The 25,653-nt window shown below is 36.5% G+C and overlaps 1 protein-coding gene across 1 annotated transcript in view; it reads right to left on the bottom strand.

The window, feature by feature from the left end:
• LOC131439532 (toll-like receptor 6) overlaps positions 1-25,653 on the bottom strand; it is a 123,155-nt gene that overhangs the window by 59,727 nt on the left and 37,775 nt on the right. The window lies entirely within an intron of this gene.

The raw sequence follows: 25,653 nt of genomic DNA, 5'->3' as shown, positions 1-25,653 counted from the left end.
TCATATGAGCAGTTTTATATTCGATTTTCACTGAGCAAATATTACTATTGTTAAATATATTAAACAAGAAACTGCACATCACACAAACAAAGTACTATTTTCTAATCGAACAAATTTCATTTCAAGAATGTTTTGTCAAGTTTTTTGGTCAATCGAAGCAGAAATCTTCGAGCTCTTACCTCTTCGCAGTATGAGAAAAGCAAATATAAAGGCCCATCACTTGGTGAGTTTTGTTCCGATTGGCTTGAAAATTTCACTGAATATTCTTGAAAAATAAATGATTTTTCAAAAGTGTTAGACCTTACCTGGCCCTTAATGATCAGTTTTAAGTTACTAGATTTTGGTTATGGGGAATTTTTATGGGAAATTAATAATGTTGAGACATTATCATGATATTGATCATCATTTCCTGACTTATTTAATTTAATTACATATTTATAAGGTAAACTGCAAATAATTTCAGCATTGGTTACTTTATCTGATTTTGAATGCGATTGAATAAAACGCACTGGAGCAGAATTTTTTTGGCAACAATTGACCCAAGTGTGTATTGATCAATCGCAAATTCTAATTGACTTCAGAACTTTATCTAACTTTCACCAAGATATTAAGTAAAAAAATAAATTTCATCTTAATTACCTCATCACAATCACAAATGCGGAACGATCAATTTCTTCATTTAGCAATTCTAATTTCCGACTGAGTAAACAAGCTCGTTCGTGACAGAATCGTTTCCTTTTGTCCCATTCATTTTTTTTTTTCGAGCTGTCCATTGCCGTGCTCATAACAGCACACCATTTAATTCAGTTGGCAGCAATTAATCATCCAATTTGATTCAATTAACCAGTTGTGCGCTCCGTTTCGTGGCGAAATGCAGTCAAGTTGAATCGCTAACCCGGGAATCGTCCATTAGTCGGAGATGATTCGTCAAACCATATCGAATGACAGTATTCGCTTTCCCTAGCGAAAGTGTGTCGGCATGTTTGCCAATTAAATGAAAAATTGATTCACGAAGTTTGATCCGTTCTGTGATGGTTGAAACACGGTATCAGCTCAAACGGGTACGCGTTCTATGCTTCCGAGGATGATTCTATAAATGATAAGTGTTTAAAAGCCAGGTGAATTGATCGGTTGTATTGTTGGGCATGATAAGTTTATTCGAATATATAATTTGAAATGGTAAACAGGAACCGACTAATCAAAAACACATCTTTCAACACGAATTACCCCACAATAAATGTGGTACGCGCACAAACAACGGGTTGTTTACAGTGCACTAGTGTTTATAGAGAAAAATTTCAAGAATTTTTCCACCTGTCTTGGAGCAATTGGAAAACTAACAGTACTCATACGTTATGCTGTCTTGTATGGTGCAATTATGCAATTGGACTAATGCAAAATTTGTTGAATCAGAAGCTTATCTTCGGTTCCATTGTCAAACACTGATTTCATTCTAACGTACAATATCGAACTAGAAAAGTTTGGCGATAGCTGTCCGTTTGCAAAATTATGTCAGTGACAGATGGAGAACTTTCCCGCTTTATCAGAAGTTTCCTTGCCATCAGAGTTGATAGTGGTTTTGAAGTTTTTCGGAATGATCGAACAACTTGAAATTCAATGTTTCTACTTTTTAAGAAGACTAAGAAATTTATCTTTTTGTAAAAGTTTTATTTTAAGAAGGTTAACTAGTTAAAAAATCGTGATCAAATAACCGATCCCGATTCGAAACTCAGTATACAAAGAAAAGCTCATAATCATTGAAAATTCCTTCTAATTTTTCAACACCAACCAATCGTAAATAAATGTACTTCTTAAAAATGATTGCTAGATCAATCCAATATAGATTCAGAAACAGTTGAATTATAATCAAATAGAATGAAACGAGAAAATTAGAAATATCGTAAGACATTTTAAAATTCGAATCTAAAATTAGATGTTATGGTATTAATGGATGTTAGGATGTTACCGATATCAACGCGGTAAAAGTATTTGCATATAGGATATATTTCTCTATATCCGATTTACGACAGAATGAATAGTTTATTTTCAATTCACAAAACAGTATCCATGATGGTGAATGCAAGGTCCATTACTGTTATAGTAGACTTTTCTTTTCGCGGGTCAAGCTGATGACAAAATTCCAGAATTAAATGAAAAATTTTAAGGCACTTCGTCTATGTCAAACCAAGCTTGGCCTTTCAGGACAATAGACAATAAAAATAAAGATATGGCCACCATCGACGTCGGGTCGGAATTTATTTTCCGTCTGTACAGCCGGATAACCGAAGCCGAGCTTTCGATGTGCTAACCTGCTCTCGTATCGCTGACCGCCACCGCAGAAGCTTCATAAATTTCTCCATCATCATCATCAGCAGTAGCAGCACCACCGCAAACATTCATTTTGCGACCGCCTTAGGCCGAACTTGTACTGTCTGGATGAAGGCACAAGTTGTCCAGTCATTTTTACGACACTGCAAGGATTTTATTAGTTCCATGGCGTTTACAATTTGTGAGAGACCGGCTAGAGTGACAAGACTTCTAGACACTTCAGGAAAATTACAGGGTGTCGAGTCATGTCAACGAAATACTGTCATCTGAACTCTAAAGAATCTGAACATCTATTAGTTCGAAAAACACAACGTTTGTAAATTTTGATAATTACGTTAGTAAAACACCTCGCACAATAATTAAATAAATGTGATTTATTATGATCATCAAAATAGGTTCATACTAAAAACATTTGTCAAAAACATCAGTCACCCTGTCCTATATGTAAAAGGAATAGCGCCATCCGAGTATGGAGCCAGAATAAGCGAATCCATAATGATGAGAGAAGATTTACGTTGATTACTAATTCTAATGGAAGTAATAAAGCATGTCGCGTACCATTAAAACTATTGGAAGAAATAATTTGACGAATTGCTTCTCTCAGCTGCTTTATTTCAATTTCATCTATCGGAAGCAGCGTGTAATTTTTGCTTGGTGTGAAAAAATGGTTCAATTAGGGCTGTGATTTAAAATTTAAGATGTGGTATACTTTCAGATAATTTTTTTCGGTATTGAATATCTTTTCCCTATCGTCGAATTCCTGTTCAAAACCAGCTAATTTTTACCCTCTTTTACATCTTGATAGGTACAGTTCAATCTGTAATCATCTCACGTTAACTATAAATTTATTCTATCCGGGAACTGATCAGTAAAATTATTATTTAGAAACTCTAAACCTTTCACGAAGTCTCGATTTCGAACTACGAACATGGAGACAGAAAGTTCCTCTGGTCGGAAAGGCGAATGACCACAACGTTATAAACTCCATAATCAAAACCAAACAACAAATCGTCACTCAAAAACAGTGTATTCACACAAAAAGTCAAAAAATAACAAGTGTTATTTAGATTGAATCGAATTTCTTGTCGGCTTTCGCCAGAAGATTTCACTTCTGTTACAGACAAGCTGGAAATCGTAGCAGACATGCACATCGGAGGCAAATTTTTTTGGCCTTCTTGGTCACTGTCTTATGCATCTTCCTGAGATTTCGATAAGGTTCATGTCATTGCACACCACCAAATTGAGTCAAATTAATCCATAACATTTTTACCCCAAAATGGCAAGATGCCAAATCAGTCCAAACAAAACAGAACAATTAAGTTGATTGAGATAAGTTTGAAGTCGTTTCTCACTCTCCTCCCCAGAAATTCCTGCGCAGGAATCTGCTTGAAGTCAGTTGCAACACAGGTTACATCATCATCATGTAACATGTAATCAAATTCCTGTAATTCGACAGTTCAGATCGATTATCAGTTCATTGCACTGTTGCAGCCGATATTCCCAGCTTGCTTGTGACATCACAACTGATTACTCTTTTAGATGTTTTTATGGTTCCCGGCTTTTGATTTACTCCCGATCTAATCTCACGTTAGTGACAGCTGAAAAATTTTCTCAGCTTGCCGTGCGAATAATTCGGATATTCGTAATATGCAAGCAAATTTTTTACACATTGCTTTTCTTGCTTCGATACCATTTCATTTTGTTGCTACGCACACACAGTTTTAAAATGATAGATATGCATTTTAAATACATGTTGAAAAAAGGGGGGTGGGTAATGTCACATACATAACTGGAGGACATGGATACGAATAAAACTGACATGTTTCTCTTTCATTTCAGAATAAAGATAATCATTCGTATTAGATTGTGTGAATTTTGCAACTTTCATTACTTCGCTTCCAGAATTGTAACGATGCATCTATACTATAGTACGACTAATTGACGGCAAACATATTCTACCATACAATTTTATTTAACACGGAACAAATAGAGTTTTGTAGATTTATGGCGTTTTCGTTTTTAATTTGCACTACACCGGTGGAGGGCTACACGGAGGCATGAATAAACGAACAAAAATGACGAAAACATAAACAGTAACCATTGACTACCATAAACGATTCCATTGCACAGAGCTACACCAAACTTTTGATGAGTGCTACACCAGTGGTATCGGCGCAGAAAAAGTGTAGCACTGGTGTAGTGCAATTGGTAAAAACTAACGGTTTAGGTGCAGCTTTCGCTACACCGGTGTAGTGCAATTTAAAAACGAAAACGACATTAGATACTCAGTAGAGGCAAACTTCTCAAAATTCGTTGGAAACATTTAAGTGGTTCTAAAAAACCGCTTTGCGTAATTTGTCCAATGTTTATAACTGTTAAAACTCAAAAACTAAATTAGAAATCTAGGGCACGCTTCGAATTCAGCTTCAAATTTTCTGAATCTAGATATAAAACCAGGTCATAAATTTAGTTCTAGAAGTAAGGAACTGAAGTTATTTTTAGAATTTTCCGAATTGCATTGTAGAACTAAGTCCTAAACTTGAATTCCAAGTTTTAATATAGGAACTGAATTCAGTTCTAAGCATCTAGCCTCAGAAGTCATTGCCAAAATTTAGTTCCACCATGTAAGTTCTGCATTCTGGAAATGATTGCTGAAACTGATTTGATGAAATAAATTCTGGAACTTAATCCAGAAATTAAACTCTGATTTTGAATTCAGTTTTAAAATGAAGGTTCGAAGTTCAGACCTAGTATTTAATTTCAGAATCCAGATCTGAAATTCATATCCTGAATTTTGTTCATGAATTCAAAAAAAAACAAAAAAAAACTGAATCCTAAATCAGATGGATTCGAATCCCTGAATTAGGAATTTCAGTAAACTCAGTTCCAAAACATAGTAAAGAAACCAGTTTCAAAATCCATAGTTAGGATTCAGTTCCAAGCTTAGAATTCAGGTGGACCAGAATTTAGGTTCTGAGATTAGTTCTTGAATTCAACTTAAAATTCAGTTCTCTGTTACTGCTGATTGACTGCTAGCCACGACATCCAAAGGCGAAGCAGAGCACCACCTGAGCATTTGAGGTTCTTTCCACCCCATTTATTACTGATGTTGGTGGAAGAACCTCAGCACGATGTCCAGCTACGTCTAACGCACTAGAAAAAATGGACAATTTTCTATTTCTCTATTAAACTCGACCAGTAGAACATCGGAACTGATATGTGACTGACTACCTCAAAACCGTCGTCCTGGTGCGAAAAAGGCAAGCAAACGTGACGAGTTTTCCTCATTGTTTCCAAAAGTTTGAGTAAACATCGTTTTTGAGTTATTTATGGTTATTTTACACTGATGAAAATTTAATCACAAATTTCTGATTATATTTCTGATAGCATAGAGAAAAAATTATGTTGTTGGGTTAAGTATAGAAAGAGATATTCACGATCAAAAACTTATCACTCTCCCAGAGGGTAAATTTTGAAAAGGCGCCCCATAGTAAAGTAAGTCGTATTCACGACAAAATATACGATGGTGTTGATATTTGTTTGATGGTGACAATCTTAAGTCGACAATATAAACGTCGCATGTTGATGTTAATAACAGATTTGAAACCAAAAAATTAAGAGTTAGTTTTACCTTTTAATACAGAATATCTATAATCACCTCAAAAACCTTAATCTATAATCACCTCAAAAATCTTAATCCACCTTGTGGTAGGATAATGAATTTCTCATTCATCGATGCAGTCTCATTAAAATATTTTTTCACCATTTTATAGAGATAATTTATGACACATATTCGACAAGATTTCTCGGACCAAGCATATCAGCATCATAAGTCACTATCTGAAATAATTATACGAATAGAACAAATTATTTTGTCGATTACGTCACTTGTACGATTATATCTCCAAAACATGAAATGTCAGCCCAACGATCTTCGAAATCGACGAGCAGCCCAATTTTAGTTTTGAACGAGCCTAAAATTATTGATATCGATTAGCCCATATACAAGAAAATTGAACGGTAATAAGTTTGTACGTGTACGTCACTTATGCCATTAAATCGCCGGAACCGTAATTAAGAGTCATTTGAATTTCAAATCTATTTAATGAACCAACAGAAGTGTCCAAAAGAGCCTAACTTTGTGAAACCGGTTCAGGCACCTCCGAGAAATTTAGCGCGAAAAGAACAACACGTTTTATCGGTTAAGTCATTTGTACCATTATATCTCCGGAACCTGAATTGAGCGCGGAAAATGATACACTATGCGTCTCCGAGGTTCCGTTCAAAAGTCAGTTTTTCTAGCAATTCTATTGTCTTTCTAAAGAGAAATGCAAGAACGACTTTTGAACCGAACCCCGGAGGACTGAGTGTCACATATTATACGACTCGTCGAGATCGTAAAAAGTCTGTGTCTTGCGTAAATTTCATTTGTGGTCATGAAGAGTTTATCAATCCCATACATTTTTCAATTTTATCTTGATCTAGCTTCCGATTTTATATTTACAAAATCAAAGGTGTAAAGAACGTTTATATCAGGAGTGTTTTAAAAATATCCTTGTAAAGAGGAGCGAATTTAATAAAACCTCAAGACCTGAAAACTTATACAGTTGTCACTGCAACTAAACCGGTTCTCAGTTTCCAGTTTTGGAGCACCGAAATTAGTCGTCAAAAACTATTAAATTTCTCCGAGTAGCCATCTTCTTAAACATAGATTCATATCAGACGACTTATTGAGCAAGAAATTTCATCCGAATCCGTCTTCCGGCTCCGGAATTACAAGGTGATGGCCCTACGATCTAACTTCCCCAGAGTCGGGTTCCGCATATATCGATGCCTGAACGGATTTTCACAAACTCAGTAAAACTTTAAACGGGAATTTTTTCGGTTCTATAAGTTGCTGTGGAATTTTATCCAGATGCCACAACCAGTATCGAAATTACCGACTGATCAATGAATTTAACAAAAAAGAAAATCAAACATCAATATGTTTCCTACACTTTTTCAATTTGTAGGTCTAGCAAGTAGAAGCCCTAACAAATTTTCTCATTTCTGTTCAAGAATGAAGGAAAAAAGATTTGATGGATCTTACAATTACATGTAAGAAAATGAAGGCATCTTTACTCTACAAGATGAAGATGGCGTCCTACATTGTATTTTATCGGTTTACATAATGTTTTAGAGCGCATAATTCATACAATTTACTTGTAATTTGTTTCGATTCAATTAACAGTTTTTGAGCGATTCGAAAAATGTGCATGTAAAAAACACACTTCCTTTTTAAAAATTAGTCAAGTGTCAAATCGAACTCGCGAGCCATGCAAATTTCATGGTTTCATGACCGTACTGAAGACCAAATTGCACTTAAATCGGAGTAATTCGATCCTGATTTTGCTACCATTCCTACTGTTAATTATTGGAACTACTTATGCCGCATGAAACTTCATAGAACATTGAAATTTATTTATCAAATGTATAATTACACATGATTGATTATCTGCATTTAAATTGGTAGTAACCTTTAATGCTAGAATTGCTGTTAGTTTTGTTAGTGGGACTTTGAACAATTTTAAATAAATAATGTTTGCTCATCACTTCCATAATTTGAGCTGTTTAGCAAAATATAACAACTTCCCAAGTGTACGAGTTAAATCCAATTAAATAAACTCCCTTTGGAATATCAAACATAACAGCTAATCTTCTCAAATTAATGCCACAAATATAGCTGAGGATTCACTTCAAAGTACAAACATCCTTGTTCATTCGTCATTTCGGGGATGGAATAAAAAGGTCTTCAACCCCCTGTGCAAATAGCATCATGAAACACCAAAAAAATGAAAGGAAAAAAATCCAACTTCAAACGTCACCGTACTCACCTAGGATGAGTTGTGACGAACAGCTCGGGAACAACAACAACAACAAAAATAAATAAATATACAGTTTGTAACCCATAGAGAACCTTTAGCGCGTAAAATCCGGCCGCGCGAGTTCGGCATCATTTGAATCGTAAACATTATGCAGAATGTTAATAAATCATATTCCTGCTCCCCGTTTTTCCAGCGTCCGGACATGTATGGATGAGATGGGGCCGCGTAGATACGGAGATGAATGGGATGAATTTGCCGCTTTTTCCAGTCTGGTGACGAACATCCAATTTGGAGCCACTTCCAAATCGCACGGCAAAGATCTTGCCATCGCATTTGCCGTTGCCCCCAGTTCATAGCATGGCAGGTCGATTCCTATCACTACCAATGAGCCCCAGAAAACGTGAGTACAACTAGCTCGGCAAAGGGAACAGCACTCGGCCCGGGAGGTTCGGCAGGGCAACCGGCAATAGTCGTAAAATAGACAAAATGCGAGCGCGAGTTCTTCGCTGCTGGATCCAAGGCGGAGGGAGCTATGGCAGCGGTACCTGATGCTAAATAGATATAGCAAAAGAGACGCGGACAGAAATAATAAAACTGACATTCAAATGAATTTTTATAGTTAATAAATCAATCAATTTTGTAAATTATTCAAAAGGGAATGAAGTGGCTTTTCTGGAATGGATGGAATGCTGTTTCGCGCTGTTTGTTGCTGGGTACCGTTTGGCAAATAGGCTGCGATCAGATAGATGAACATTTGTTACGATGATGGTAGTGAAGCCGTTCGGGAATGGGTGAAGGATGTTTTAAAAAATTAATTTAATTTGCTATCTGTTTTATGCCACCGACAGATGATGGATAGACCCGGAGTTTGAGATTTTTTATTATTTTATTTAGATCATTGAACCAAATGAATTACAAAGTATCAGACTGAATGATCCAGTTCTACATTTCATTCTACAAAACATCATATGCGACACTTAGCGGAGTCAATTCAACGAAAATACAATATTATTTTAAATAAATTGACACCTACTCTGCATGCAAATTCTTCTTCAGACGGGAATATAACCATTCGAACGAAAATTTTGCTGCCATTATCGTAAAAGCTCCACAATTTGAAGCACTCACAGTAAAGTATCATCGAATTACTGACCGAGGCAGCCTTTCTTAGAGTTCGAAATCATTGGTATGCTTTGAAGATCACCGGTTCAACTTTTTTATTAGCATACAAAGTACCCTTTCCTGCAGCTCGACGGATTCTAGCCAACTTCTTCAGAAGTTTCCTCTAGTAGGAGAATGGTATAAAAGTGAGGGGGGTGGTGATTGAGGAATTTTATGGTTAACTTTATGGACCAAGTGGCTCAGCTTCTTGAGTGAGAACGTGAAAAAAACGAGCAGTCGCTTATGTTTTCTAGCCACCCACCAAACCGATTTGGCCGACTAACGATTCCACCCGAAAAAAAGAGAGAAAAAGTCGCAAACACAGTTATAAACTATCATTCCTTATTTGGCACTAGTTTCTCAGCTGCTGTTTCATCTCCAGAGCCGTCTTTGAACAAGTGCGACTTTTATTTGTGAACTCTGGTAATGCTCACCGTAAATAATCGAGGTTAAATCGGTGTCCCTACCGGGTGGCGAAAAGTCATCATCACCGTGGAGGTCCTTGAGCGGTCACAACCGAGAGCAGAAGGCACATCTGCCGGATTTGCATTCAGCAGCTCTTCGATATTGGCTAGAGAAATTAACGCCCTCGAATTTTTATAGGAAATTGATTCGTTCCGAATTATCGTTTTCTTCGGTTCGCACAGTATGGGTTCGAAGTGGAATCGCCTGACAGTTCAGCCTAGCCTAGGAAACGAGATAGTTCAGCAGGTCTTTTTCTGGGCGAGGGACTAAACAAAAGCACAGCAAAAACCATCACATTTCACAAAACCGACTCCAGCCAGTCTGAATCCCGCACCATGTGCCCTTCCACTGTGTGTACATTTTCGACTGACGTCTTCGGCTGAGTTGGGAGTGCGTGGCTGAAGGAATCTTTCTTCCAAGCAGGGTGGTAGTTTGGCGTGTAAAAAATTTGATAATGATTTCTCTCATGTTCGTTCTTCTGCCTTTTGTGGCACCATCCAAACATTGTAAGAGATGTGGAAAGCAATAAGCATCCGTTATTGGGTGACAGTCGTCCGGGTCCCGGTACAACCGACGATGTCTCAAAGCAGCATACTTACGTACACAGGAATAGTTCAATCATCTATTGTTGTGCCGCTTCTGGTCTACCGGGAAAAAGTGACAAGCGTAGGGACTATGGAAAAAAATGAAACTTTTCTACTTATTCCCGTCCGGAAATTTTCGGCACATGAGAATGTCGTTATTTTTCGCCTTTTGTGATTGGCAAAAAAGCATAACGAATTTGGTACCAGGGCAGATGGAAGCAAACGCCGTGCATTTATGGAGCGGGATAATTCGCGAGAAACATGCTCTCTTGATGGGTATTGTTCGATTAGCGTTCTGCAATGAATGATAAATTTTGGAAAATTTTGTAGTTACGTTACGAGATATGCGCTTCACTAGGCACATCGCGCTACGAATGTACTATATTTCCTCGGTGTAATTCAAAAGATAATCCTTATGACTTCGATGCCAAAGTTGTTATAACAAAAATTAACTTCCAATTGCAACACAGAAAAAATTTATGAATTTCTAAATAAGATAGAATGATTTACTATGGAAATGATAGTAATACAAGAGTGTAAAATATTTCGACGACAAAATTAATAACAAAGTAATCATTTGCAACATGATTTTTTTTAACAAGCTCGACAAGTACTAAACTTAATCGCGGTTTTTTACAAGTTTAAGAAAGTCAATCAATATATGTCTGAGAGTATCACGAGGGAGATTAAATATAATAAATATATAAATATTTATATCCCCGATAACACTCGAATCATTTTTGGCATTGATTCGTTCTTGGCGTAACTCTTTCCACCACACTGAGGCACGAAAAAGAGTTAAAACGGAAAGTTCTGCGTATGATGTTTCCCACGAATTGACTAATGCTATCGATACTGCCTATATAAAAATCTGAAACAAACATTACTTTTGGAACATTTACGTAACTCATGTTAATAATTTGTTATCAAGTAAAAAGTCTATATCTTCGAAGCCATGCGCTCTATTCATTCAGTTATACTTGCAACAAAAGATTATTGTGAAACTATCGCTTCCAAGCAAAGATTGACGTCACTGATGCAATAATCAGAGATAGAAAAGAGTTAAGGGGAATTCTTTGCGGAAAACTTGTGTTTCGTGATAGCCGTTGAAGAACGCTTGGGTAAAGAAATATTAGCAAAGATATACATTGGTCTTGAATCAGATTTCCGGTTTTCAAATATGAGTAATAGAGTAGGTTCTACATCTACCGTTACTAATATCGAACATCACTAAATTGTCGATTTCGTATTTACAAATCCAATCATTTAGAATTTTCAATTAGTAACAGTATCGTTTATAAAACTCCAATTATATACATTATCGTTCCACTATTAGCCTTGGATTGAATCCAAAAACATTACATTAGATCCACAGGTGTGAAAATGCTATCGAAGTATCCAAATGTTACTCGTGCATCACGCAAGTTGTCGAAACTTTTGAATGTCGCAAATTAACTGTCACAAACGTAACGAAAATGTCCGGAGAGTGTTTGTTGACAGCCAGAAAGATAGAATCGGACAGAAACCAAAATCCGGAAGCCACAAAAATGTCAAAAATAGGCATTACAGGAATTATAGGCTGATAAGTATAAAAATATCATATTTAGGAGCGTGTTCAAATAATTCTTCAATTAGGTAGATTTGGATAGTTGATGATCAAATATTTTGATTTTGAGTATACCTAACGCTCGTATATTTTGCTTACCCTCAAACATACCCACACCGCCCCATACATTGCTCAGCTCGATGAACTGTGTCGAATTATTTAGAACACTTAGCCTTTCGGGTCAATTTTTCAAGTGATTGTATAAACTTTCTATATGAGAAAGGCTATAAGTGCACTTTTATTGAAAAGCATCGTTATTATGATCTTGTAATAACACTAACAAGTAGGTACAAATTGAATAAAAGGATTAGAAATATACATATTTTTCACCTGAAAAATATAAATTTTGATGTGGCCACCCTGCACGCTATACGGAATTGAACAAAGCACGCTGTGAATGGAGCAAAGCCGCACGTACCGTTGCGTACACGTTTTGCATTGTCATTTTGAATGACGATTTGAACTATCGTCTTAATGAAATGGCTTAATTTTTTGCAGCGTGTTTTGCGGTGACATGTTTGTTTACATGTCAATAACAGCTGTGCAATCGATAGGTTTCGGTACGGTTTATCGTTTCAATGATGAGTCGAATTGATCCGGAAACGCAAAAGGAAATACTGCACACTTGGTGCTCAGAAAGTGGTGTCACGTACAACGAAATTGCAAAACGGATGAAAGTGCACCACACTTTCAGTGGAGAAGTTCGGTAAGACCCTTTCCATGAAGGATTTGCCCTGATCCGGTAGGAAAACGGGTCCCAGCCAGCCCGGCCGGGACTTGAAAGTGGTTGAGTACATCAGGAAAAACCCATCGGCGTCGACGCGGGATTTGGCCAAGCAGTTCAACACCAGCATCGGGATGATTCAACGGATCAAAGTCCGGAACTCCCTAAAAACGTACAAGAAACAGAAGGTGCCGAAAAAGTCCCTGGTACAGCAAGTTCAGGCCAAAAAAAGAGCGCGAAAACTGTATAACCGAATTCTACAGAATAAAGACGGATGCATCCTGATCGACGACGAAACCTACGCCAAGGAAGACTCTCGAGCGCTGCCGGACCGCAATATTATACGAAATCGGTGTACCAGGACCTGGACGATGCTGACACCACAGTGGCGATGGAAAAGTTTGGGCAGAAGGTGTTGGTCTGGCAAGCAATTTGTACCTGTGGTTTGCGGTCGTCGATTTTCTTCACGAAGAGCACAATTAACGCCAAAGTGTACGAGGAAGAATGTTTGAAGAAGAGAATGCTGCCACTGTACAGAAAGCATAAGGTTCCTTCTCTCTTCTGGCCGGATTTGGCTTCAGCCCACTACGCCAACTCCGTTCTACAGTGGTTATCAAAAAATAATGTACAATTCGTGGAAAAGGACATCAACCCACCGAACTGCCCGGATCTCCGGCCAATTGAAAGGCATTAGGCAACTGTCAAGCGGCACTTTCGGAAGGAAGGTACAGTGTCCCAAAACATGCAGGAGTTCAAAAAAACTGGACAGCTGCCACCAGAAAAGTCACAAAAGTCACTGTGCAGAATTTAATGAAGAATGTCAAGTCCAAAGTGCGAGCGTTTTACAGAAACTATTTAAGCACATATTTACTTGTAATTCCAGAACCAGAAGTCGGATCCAAATGAAAATCGGGAACTTTGTATGGGACTTTAAGGTCTTTCCGGCAAATTTTCTTAATTTTTTTGATGTACGAACCTGGTGGAGCTAAAAACTGATCAAACAAAAAAAGAATCATGTAAATCCGTCCATCCGTTCTTAAGTGATGGATTACAAAGATTGATATCTGCATTTATATATATATATATATATATATGTATATATATATATATATATATATATATATATATATATATATATATATATATATATATATATATATATATATATATATATATATATATATATATATATATATATATATATATATATATATATAGATAGATTTCACTATTGACAGCTTTGTAAGTCAACGAAGCTAATCCCAATATACATTTTAATAAACAAACTTCGAACAGCACTTTTGACCTGCTCTAACACCGACCAATTTTACGTGAAATTGAAAATTATTTTGCTGCAATTATTTCCACGATTAAACAAAAGTTTTAAATTCAGTCAAGTTCAGAATATGAATGCACTCGAACATTATAAACCGCCAACCACAATCATGGCGTCAAACCCCCTCTCTAATGGCAAATTAAACAATTTTCCCCTACCGGTAGCTTCTTGTCTGGATGCTAACCGCGCATCTTCACGTTCTCTCACAGCAGATGTGCTACGCAATAATTCCATCATCACGTTCGGAGAATAGTACCGTTTTCGAAGCACTCACATCCGAAATCGATAAAATTTCCTGATAATGGTGCGACGTAAAGGTCGTCGTGTGAAAAAATGATTTTTAGATATTTTTACTACGGTTTTTGTCACAAAAGAATGTGTGAAAAATATATGTGCCTGGGAAGATTTGGCAAGCGAGTGGTTCGTGGGTAATAAGATCTGCTTAAGCGTTGCAGATAAGGCCGGAAATTTAGCCCCCATCAATAGGGAAATTTACTTGTTGACATTTCCAATCAATATTTTTTATGCAATAATGATTAAATATATAAACTCTGTCGACTACGTAATTCGATGCAAAGATACGTGTGGCATTGATTTTGGAACATCCCCTCATCCCAAGCCATTTTTTCCGGAAGAAACACTCACCGCCGGCACTTGTCTCCCTGCTAATTTGACAATCATTCTTCCGAAAGCATTGCTGTGTTTTCTGTCTACCGTTGCTCGCATGGCTGTCTCTCGTCCTCGTTCGGTTATGTTCATTTGTTTCCGGAACAACTCATTTTCCATTTTCCCAGTGGGAGGTAAATGGGTCGTAAATTTCGCATTTGAATATTTCATTTTGCAGGTGATAAATTAACAGTACAGCCATTATGTGCGTGTGCTGTGAAGGTGAGCGCTTTTCATCTCAACGAACCAGATACTTTTTTGCTTTTGATTTAATCGTACCTGTATTGTTGTTGAGTGTTTTAATTTATTCGCTTGGATTAATGCTTTTGAGCGATTTTCGCAGTGAATCGAGTTGGATTTCGGTTCTGTGGCTTACAATCTGTTTGTGTGTGTGTCTACATGTGAGTTTTATTTCTTTTTCAATGAAACGGTGGTGGCTAATTTAAGTTAAAATACTATTATATTCTAGGTATTCAGAGAAAATTGTGTTCAAATATAAAAATATTGGCATCCAACTATGTTGATACTTCTTAACAGAATTCAGTAAACTTGCTTACCACAGTAATATTGATTTACTGTACCAAAAAATAATCTGACATAAACCCAAAAAAATGACACGAAACACTGTTTTAATATTTTAGGCACACGTCATTTACAGTACAGCACATATTTTCTTTGATATAAAGCCTTCCCGGAAGTGGAACAGAGCCAGCTGGCTGGTTTTTTTTTTCATAAATACGTTTATTTCTTAAGGCAGTTTACATAAGTTTTTCTTCGCCGTAGCATCACTTTTACATAATATTCTTATCCTAATTTAATTCTAACATAGTCATAACGTTTTGCATTTATTAAAACATATTCTCTTATTACTTAAATATCATCTTAGGTAACTCGTCATTAATTATGAAATCTACTCGGAAATATTATTTGAACCAAACGATTAACTTCTATAAATTATAAAATAAGCTGTTATTTTCAGACATTTTGTTAATAATTTCATAAACTGTTTCGAGTTTGTTTGTATCATTACATTATTTTTATTCTAATTTAGCTATTGGTTGAACTCATGGACGCAGCTGGGATCAGAACTAAGTCTTGAAAGGGGCCTTTATTAAATTGAAACTCCAGTTTTCTTTATGAAATGATAAATAAGTTTCATGTATGAAAGGTCACGACAAGCAAGAATGTCTCGAACTGGGATATTGGATAGTCTACCTTGGGTACGCAAAGAATTTATTAGTTGAGATCTGACATCACGATACTCCACGCATGTCCAAACGACATGATCAATATCTCGATAACCTTCGCCACAAGCACAATGATTAGTCTCGGAGAGCCCAATTCGAAGGAGAAGAGCCAGCTGGCTGGTGACGTATTTCAATGATTGTGATTAACAACGCAATCACTCTTATCCTGCACTAATCTGCCGCTTGCTAGGTCGAACATTTTTTTCGATTTGGTTTCAACCTTTTTTCTCGCAAACGAAACAAATAACTGGAAAAACAAAATTGGGCTTATGATATATGCGAGTTATTTTTCCATGAATAATATCGGAAGGGCTCCATTCTTTAGTTGTTTGTTATCCGTATTAACGTCAATCCAACCCACTTTCACAACACACCTTGGTACGCATTTTTTATAGGCATTTGAAGAATGTTACCCTGAATGTCGTTACTGACTGCGTAAAAATCAGTTTTTTTTAAAGAGATTATTTTCAGACAAGGACGCAATCAAGAAAGCAATGGCATTTCTTAGAATGAGATCTTTTGCCTCTCAAAGAAAGATTATGCAGGTCTAATTTATTGGACTCGTCGTAAACCAGTCGTTATTGTCGCATACATCAGCAGAATTCTCGGGTTAGGATAGGGTTTGGCCTCAGGAAGACTGGAGCTGACTATTTGCAACTGCTATCCGTAATCGATTTTAACTCATGCAGCACACTTTTCACTACTACTACTACCACTCGTACGGCTTATCCCAGTTCATGCTGTCGCATCTTGAATAACAGAGAACTATTCAGACGATAGCAAGCGATGTGTGTGCTCCTATCGACAAGGATTTCCGTTATTGAGTTCCGATCCTACAACTATCATGATTTGCTTGTTTATGGTGCTATATGGAAACGGTTGTAGTCATTGAAGAACTGACGATGAGGGGAACAAAAAATTATTTCGAAAGCAAAGGAAAGCATCCTGTTAAAGATTAGTGAACTGGTTTCGTTTTGTCAATACTAAGCTTTAAAAGAAATTACAGGCACTGTACTGTTTTCTCGTGGAAAAAAATTTTTGATACATGTAGCTATAATCCAATAAGGCAGCTCATTTGGAAATATTTATCAACTATGTAGCAACTTCACATTTGCATGCTCCGTTATGCGTCGACCGGTCAAAACATAAGAGTAAATGAAAATTATTACGGGCGCAATTGCCAAAAATAGATTATTTCACTTGGCTGTTAATTGAATTCTAAACTTTTATAACGAAATTGGCTCAGCAATTCGATGTGTACAACTATGTTAATAACAAATGCTCGACGTGAATATCTATAAACAATTGTTGATCTATTTAAAAGAAATTCTACTTTCCCATTGCGTAAGACCCTGTCTCAACTGCCTAAGAGGGGAGTATGTATGAATACTAACTCTACTCAACGACGTTTTCAAGTGGTAGAATAATAACCTTGAAATTGCTGTTATCACAAAGTTACATCGAAAACCGCAAGGTCAGGGCTCTAAAACTAATACCACGATTGGACCAAATTGTTTTACATTTTTTTATAAATATGAAAAATAGGAAAAATTTTCCGAGTTTCATATACAAATGGATTCAGCACGACGAACTGAGCAAATGACCGCGCGCGCGTGTGTGTGTATGTGTGTGGTTCTGTATGTGTGTTGTCAACATAGAGGTCGAGATCTCAGAGATGGCTGAATCGATTTTGATCAAACTAGTCGCAAATGAAAGGTCTCCCCGTCACCCTGAACGCTATTGAATGGTTTTGAGATCGTTTGATTACTTTTTGAGTTATACGAAGTTTTATGTAAAGATTTTCAGTTTTTCGACAATATATGTCACAATTCACCTTGAAAACAGAATATGTCTCCAGACTTAGATTTCGCACGGATCAAGCTATCCAACAAGCCATAGATTGTTAAAATCCGTTCATTTTTAACGGAGATATTTATTTTTTGTGTAAGCGACTTTTCTCCTTATTCCAGTAGTAGACGTTTTACGCGTTTGATAAAGCGATGTTTCGGAGCAAAGTGAAACACGATTTTCAATACTGTTTTATGCAATTGTTTCTTAGTACCTGAAAGACTATGCAAAGTACCCTTTTTCATGACGTTTTGATTTTAGCACGATTCGTTTTTGGCATCATAATCGACATGACATATGTATTAGAAAGATGGCAGTATTTTCAAATTCAAAACAATTTCATTTATACTGCTTCCAACAATAATTGCTAGAAGAACACAACTTCTTACACCCTTATACCACTCGAAGTTCGTCGAAATAGGCAAATTTGTGTCTGAAAAATAATTTCATTATTTTTTCTTGGACATGGCTTCCCTAATTTCTACAAAACTTATACTCGTATGAACAGTCCTATGCTCCCATATAAGTTTCCTGAATTTCATTTGGATCCAATTTCTGGTTCCGGAAATACAGGATGATAAATGTAATGAAATTAAAATAATGTCACTCGTGTTCGTAGATGGCTTAAATGTGTTAGATAAAAACTGCTTGTTTTTTAATCAGATCCGACTTCTGGATCAGTAGGTACAGGGTGATTAGTGTAAAAATTTCACATAAATTTATCGGGTCCACAGATTTTGAGAGTCGACGACCAAACAAACTTATTTCAGTTTAACTGGTATTCGGTTTTAGATCCCGGAAGGTACCCAACAATTTTATGTGGAACGCCCTACGATTTCTCTAAGGCTAAACCGATCTTCAATCTTCGAATCTAATGAAATAGTCAACAATCCATTAGGCGAATTTAGCTGACCTCGGCTACACCGATTTCCGAATTCCGTGTCCGAAAGTATCGGGAATAGCGAAGCTAAAAGAAGGCCAAAACGAATTTAATAAACAATAATTGAAATTAAAATCTTTATATTATGGTCCCATACAAAATTGGAGAATTTTATCCAATTTCGACTTCCAATTCTGAAATTACAGGGTGCTGAATTTTTAAAATTCAAACATCATTGAAGATGACGATACAAAAAATCTTCAATGTTGGACTTATAACTATTTCAATTTATTCGTCATAGACATACGAACTATTCTTGGTTATGTTGGTCTCTGAAGAATCAGGGTCATTTCGCCGAAAGCCGTTTCGCCGAAAGGGTTATTTCGCCGAATGGGTCACATCGCCGAATGCCATTTCGCCGAAAGCCATTTCGCCGAAAAGGTCATTTCGCCGAATCCTGAAATCGTTATTAGAATTGATGCAAATTAAAGACAAACGAAAGATGATAGCGTTAACGCCCGTTTTGTTGACCTATCATTGTACTTCTTGAATAATGATTGATTGTTGTACTCTTGAATAAAAATTGATTCATGAACCTCAGAAAGTAGTTCCCAATAAAACTAGTTGATTATTAGCTAGTAAGCATCAAAGCAATTGCATAGGTGTATCTACCAGGCAAATGTAGGTGGTATTTTCCGTTTATTAGATAAAAATGCTGCGCCACATCAGTTGTACAGGAGACATAACATGCAGGAAATATGACCCTTACGGCGAAATTACACTTTCGGCAAAATGACCCTTTCGGCGGAATGACCATTTCGGCGAACCAACTTTCGGCGAAACAACTTTCGGCGAAACGACTTTCGGCGAAATGGCTTTCGGCGATATAACCCGCTCCCGTCTCTGAATACCGCTTCTGGAGGTACCAGATATAATGACACAAACTTTAAAGAGGAACTTACTTCTACATTTCATGGAATGCTTAGTCAATTGTCACACGTTTAGATTGAAAGGAATAATTTTAAGGTACAATTTCTATCTTCGATTCGTCCTGCAGTTCCAAAATTTTAATAGCAATTAATTTAAAACGACGGTCATTAAAATAATTTCATGATTGATAAAAAAGGTATCATCTCACTGCTAGGTGGATTAAGCACGTTTTGCCTCTCTCATATAGAAAGGTTGTGTGTGTGTAATGATTTTTGCACTAACTTTTCGCGGAGATGACAGAACCGATTTTCACAAACTTAGATTCAAATGAAAGGTCTTGTGGTCCCATACAAAGTTCCTGAATATTATTTGGATTCGACTTACGGTTCCGGAATTATGGGGTAAAATGTGCAAAAAATAGTGAAAATAAGTGCACCAACTTTTTTCGGAGATAGCTAAACCGATTTTCACAACCGTAGATTCAAATGAAAGCTAAAATGTGCAAAAAAATTAAAATATGTGTTCTAACTTTTCTCATAGATGGCGCGACCGATTTTCACAAACTTTGGTATAAATGAAAGGTTCTGTGGTCCCATACGAATTTCCTGAATTTCATCCGGATCCGACTTCCGAATCTGGAAATATAGGGTAAAAAGTGTTAAAATTTTTATACCAACACTGAAAAGGGCAAAAAACCGTAAACAATTTTTTAAATCGACGGTCAAACAAACCGATTTCGATTATTCTTTCAAAAATCGAAGAAAATTATTTTGAAGAATACCACAGTATTATATATGATAGTATGATTGATATGGGAGAGGCATCATTACACCGCTAGGAGGATTAAAACAGGTTTTTTACATAGTATACCTAAAACATTGCAGAAGACACCAAATCGATCGGGCCACCGTTTCTGAAACATATATTATTGAAAATTTTTAAGGGATTTTTGTCCCTTCTCAAATGTAAAGCTAGAGTAAAAATAACAAACTTCTGATGCAAATTGTCTCTTTTGATCATAAAGAATGCATATGCAAAATTTGAGCCAAATAAAAAAATAGAAGAAAAAATCGACCTTCGGTTTCGTATGGAATTGCTCTAATGAAGAATGGGGCTGGGGAATACTAAGTAAAAACTATAGTTGCGTCGTACCGCTCCGGCGCTAAGATCATGTCGCTTAGGTGAAACGGATATATATCTCATATTAAAAAAACAGTTTTAATCCACCTAGTGGTGTAATGATGCCTTTCTCATATCAATAATACTATCATATATAATACTGTGGTATTCTTCAAAATAATTGTTAAACCATCTACTGACAAAACCTATCAATTGGAGAAGATTTGAGGTCGATTTAGAAATTTTTTTACGGTTTTCGTCCTTTGCAGTGATGGTATAAAATTTTGAAACACACTTTACCTTATATTTCCGGATCCGGATGAAATTAAGGAATTACATATGGGACTATGAGTAAAGTTGGAACACATATTTTAATTTTTTTTCCATATTTAACCCCATAACTCCGGAACCGAAACTTGGATTCAAATAGTATTCAGGAATTTTGTATGAGACCACAAGACCTTTCATTTGAATCTAAGTTAGTGAAAATCGGTTCTGCCATCTCCGTGAAAAGTTAGTGCAAAAAAATGTTACATATACGCATTATTTTAGAATTATTACAGCACATACAACTAGTTGTAGCAAGTTGACTAACTATAAAAAAAAGCAATACAAGTTGAATCGCATGGAAAAATGTTAGCGCTGATTTAGACAATCCGTAACTCCTATCGTATTATGGGGAAAATGCTGAAAATTTGAAAATCAATTCAAGAGTACTAAAAAAGTTCACGGACAGGTTGACTTCAGATAAAAATGGTAAAATTTGGGGGGACTAAATACGTCTAAAAATGTATGTATCATATGAGGCTGAGAAAATCTTAAAATTACAAAAAAAAAAATTATTCTCTTTTTGGGGTTTATATAAAAACAAATAAAACTAAAGAGGAATTTCTCAATTTAAGCTGTGTTCCCAAAATCGTTAAATATGCGTGTAAATTAGAGCAGACACAATTAAAAAATTTTCAAGATGTCACGGAAACAGTTTTGAAAAATTTTGTTTCGAAAAGAATCATATAACTCATGTTTTCATTAATATTACTAAGGGATTTTTCAAAAAACTTGTATTTGAATCTTGAGTAAGAACAAAAAAGTTTGTTTGAGCAAACACGAGCATAACCTCCCCCATTTGTAAAATGCTTTGAACCATGACGGGGTAAATTTCAAACACCTTCACCCAGGGCCGGTGAAATAGGTGGGTACGGTAGGTAGTACTATTCATCCGAAAATTCCAAAGGTGGGTAATTACCCACCTGAAATTTCGATCGATAAACAATGGTAATATTAGTATGATTCATAATTAGAATATTCGTAACTCAGAATAATAAAGGAAGGAAGTGAAGATATGCAACATAAAGGTGAGACGTGATTTCTGTTTGCTCAAATGAACCTTCACATCTCACCTTTCCGTTCCATATCTTCACATAAATAAAAAAAAAACTTTTGACGTAGGATTACATTTTTGTTTTCTATACTGGGGTACAAATTCCAAATACAGGAAATAAGACCGTACAAACAGCGGTCAGGTTTTGAACTTCTACATATTTAACTGATATTCGATAACACAGATAAATGATGATCGAATTTTCAATTAGTAACGAAGTATTTCTAATTCTACCAGTTTCTCAAACCATTGTCATTATTTCCTCCAACAGATACGACAGTTTTGTATACATAAGCTCGCGGTTTCTATAAGATTTCTGCTCTTAAATAAGTGCGTTCGCATTTAAGAAAATCGCTCATACAAAATAAGATTCAGTATCGAATCGACTTGCACTCTGTGCGGTTCGATACTGCTGTACAAAAACATAACGTTCAAAAAGTCCAGGAACTAACTAGGATTGTCAAAACTTGATTAATTTTTTCGGGATGACTGCCTCATTTGGCCACATTTCAAATCAGAATACCAAAAATCTTTGTTTTTAATCCGAATATGGATAACACTTCTCAAACTTGTTGGGTTTGCGCGGATTTATCAATAAACGGAAATCGTTATTTTTATTTTTGCTCTTCTCATATAGAAAGGTTATTCAATCACTATGAAAAACCGACTTTTGAACCGAGGCCCAGATGGTCGAGTGACATATACCATTCCACTCAGTTCGTCGAGTACGCAAAATGTCTGTATGTGTGTCTGTATGTATGTATGTAACATTTTTTAGCACTCACTTTTCTCGGAGATGACTGAACTGATTTTCATAGATTCAAATGAAAAGTCCACACAAAGTTCCTGAATTTGTTCCGGAATTACAGGGTGATATGTGCAAAAAAAATAAAAATAAGTGCACTGATTTTTCTCAGAGACGGCTAAACCGATTCTTACAAACTTAGATTCAAATGAAATCTATAATTGTCCCATACAAAGTTCCTGAATTTTTGTTTGATCTGATTTCCGGTTCCGGAATTACTGGGTGATTAGTGAAAAAAATCCTATTTCAAACTACTTCTGTACTTTTCTCAGAGATGGCGTGATCGATTTTTACAATCTTGAATTCAAATGAAAGTTCTTGTAGTCCCAAATAAAAAACCCAAATTTCATCCGGATCTGACTTCCGGTTCCGGAATTATAGGGTGTTAAAAATTTGATACCGTCACTTAAACAGGCGAAATAAGAAACGCCAAAAAAAATTCTAAACTGGTCTCAAAACTATGATCCATTATGAGTAGGCAACTAAACAAACCGATTTCGGCTATCCTGGTTCCCGGTCTCCAGTTCCGGAAGTACCAAGTGAGTGAGATCCATTTTGGTCATATATTCCAAAATGGATCTCACTCACTTTCTCAGCGATTTTCACAAACTTAAATTCAAATGGAAGGCCTCACGATCAATACGGGATTCCTTAATTTCATTTGGGTCCTACTTCCGGTTCCAGAGTTATAGGGTAAAGTGTGTAAAATATTGTACACCATCATCTAAACAGGCGAAACAAAAACCGTAAAAAAATTTCTAAACTGGACTCAATATTCTCAATCTTAGAGTCAAATGAGAGGTCTTATGGTCGTGCCAAAAATTACTGCATATTTTCGGATACAACAAAAATTTAAATCTCTGTCGCGAGCAAAGCACTGTTACATTCTGTATATTATACTACTTAATACACAAACAATCTCTTGGTTTCTATCAAAAATCGAAGAGAAATATTTTGAATAGAATACCACAGTATTCAATATGAGAAAGGCATCATTACACCATTAGGTGGATTAAATCGGGTTTTCATAAATGAAAAAGTAAAGTCACTTATATGTCGGTAGGCTTAGTGTTTGTAGTCCGATTGGCGTGAAAGTTTGACACCTGTCATCTTAAATTTGGTACTTTCGGAAAATGAGGTTAGTATGAAATTTCTTTGAATCAGTCCCGGGACCTTTTGACTAAAGTGATATGCACATCTGCGGCTGGACCGTTTTTTTCTTATTCGAGGATATTACAAGGTCACGAATCCTCAATCACAAACTACTGGATGAACGAGTTCAGCACCTTCCATCATCAATCCCAACAAACTAAACTATCAGGGTAACAAAAAATCTCAAAAAGTTATTTGCGAAAATTCACTGACACAAATGGTTTGAAAGGGAACACGAAAGACTGCTGCCTCAATATTCAAAACAAATGTTGGCAGTAATTTTGGCACTAGTTGAGTAGTCCTACGTCAACCATTCGAACAACCCATAAAAGTTTTATGTCGTATTCAACGCCTAAATGCGCAATTTTGTTTTGAAACTAAAAATCGAAAACGTCTAAAACATCGAACTTACGCGTTTCATGCAAAGTTATACCGAAACAAAATATTAAAAAAATCGATCTTGCTCTTTTAAGGAATAAATAACATTTTCATTAGAATTAAGGCATACTTGAAAATAGTGGGTCGTTCCCCCAGGTACGAAAAATTACCCACCTGGGCTTAACAAGTTTCACCGGCCCTGCCTTCACCGGGACCGGATGTCGAATTCGAACAAAAATCAAAAGTAGTCTATGAGACTATAAGACCTTTGGAGTCTGAATTTGTGAAAATCTATGCAGTGAAGAGATTTCCAGTTTTGAAATTTCGATCACTATTTTCTGGGCTTCCAGAACCTGGAACTAAAAACCAGAAAATCTGTTTGTTTGAGCCAAATTTAGAAGAATTTTTCAATTTTTTGCATTATCGCTTCAAATGACGGGATTCGATTCCATACACAAACCCAAAATAACTGCAATATTCATGAAAATTTTCTCTATCTATGGAATTATTGAAGCCCATCATCCCCCATCAGTAACGCAACTGCAGCCGGATAATGTGTGCTCAAGTGCGAGGAAAATTGCAGTCAAGATCCTCGTTCATCACCGAACCTGACACAGGAATCCGTTCATTTCACACCGAGAATCCTAGCGTCCGACAGCATTGGTAAGAAAAAATATTTAGCTGCACCCCCGGCGAAACCGATAGAGAGAATGAAAATAGGAGTACAAAAAATAACACAACCGGAGAATCGGAGTTCGCACAGAGCAGCATAAATTGTATTTTGATATTCTTCCTCTCCTGGAATCCTGCACCCAGCGTGGTTAGGTCGACGGTCGTGTTCTCTACACCCGAGCCGAACCCGAAATCCTAGAGGGGAGCCAAACAACACATCACACATATCCGGCACTGCTGGCTGTAGCCGAGTTCGCAGTTGGCGTGGCTGCTTCTGTCAGCAGGATCCGAGTTCCAGAAAGTGAGAAATTCTTCGTCCCGGAGGAATAGAAACCCCGTTGTGACATCCATTTACCACTGCTCATGCTTGCTGCCGTCTGCACCCAGCGAAGTTTATGATTCTATGTTTCCTAGATTGCAACTAGCTCAAGCACACGCTTCTGTCAGCACCCGAAATGTCATAAAACCTTTTTACTCAGTTACTCAGTCAGAAATCCCATGCCAAGA

This window comes from Malaya genurostris, chromosome 3 (assembly GCF_030247185.1).
Source record: "Malaya genurostris strain Urasoe2022 chromosome 3, Malgen_1.1, whole genome shotgun sequence".
Lineage (NCBI taxonomy): Eukaryota > Metazoa > Arthropoda > Insecta > Diptera > Culicidae > Malaya > Malaya genurostris.
The sequence above is the reverse complement of the archived record's forward strand: the minus strand, read 5'-3'. Positions and strand labels throughout refer to the sequence as shown.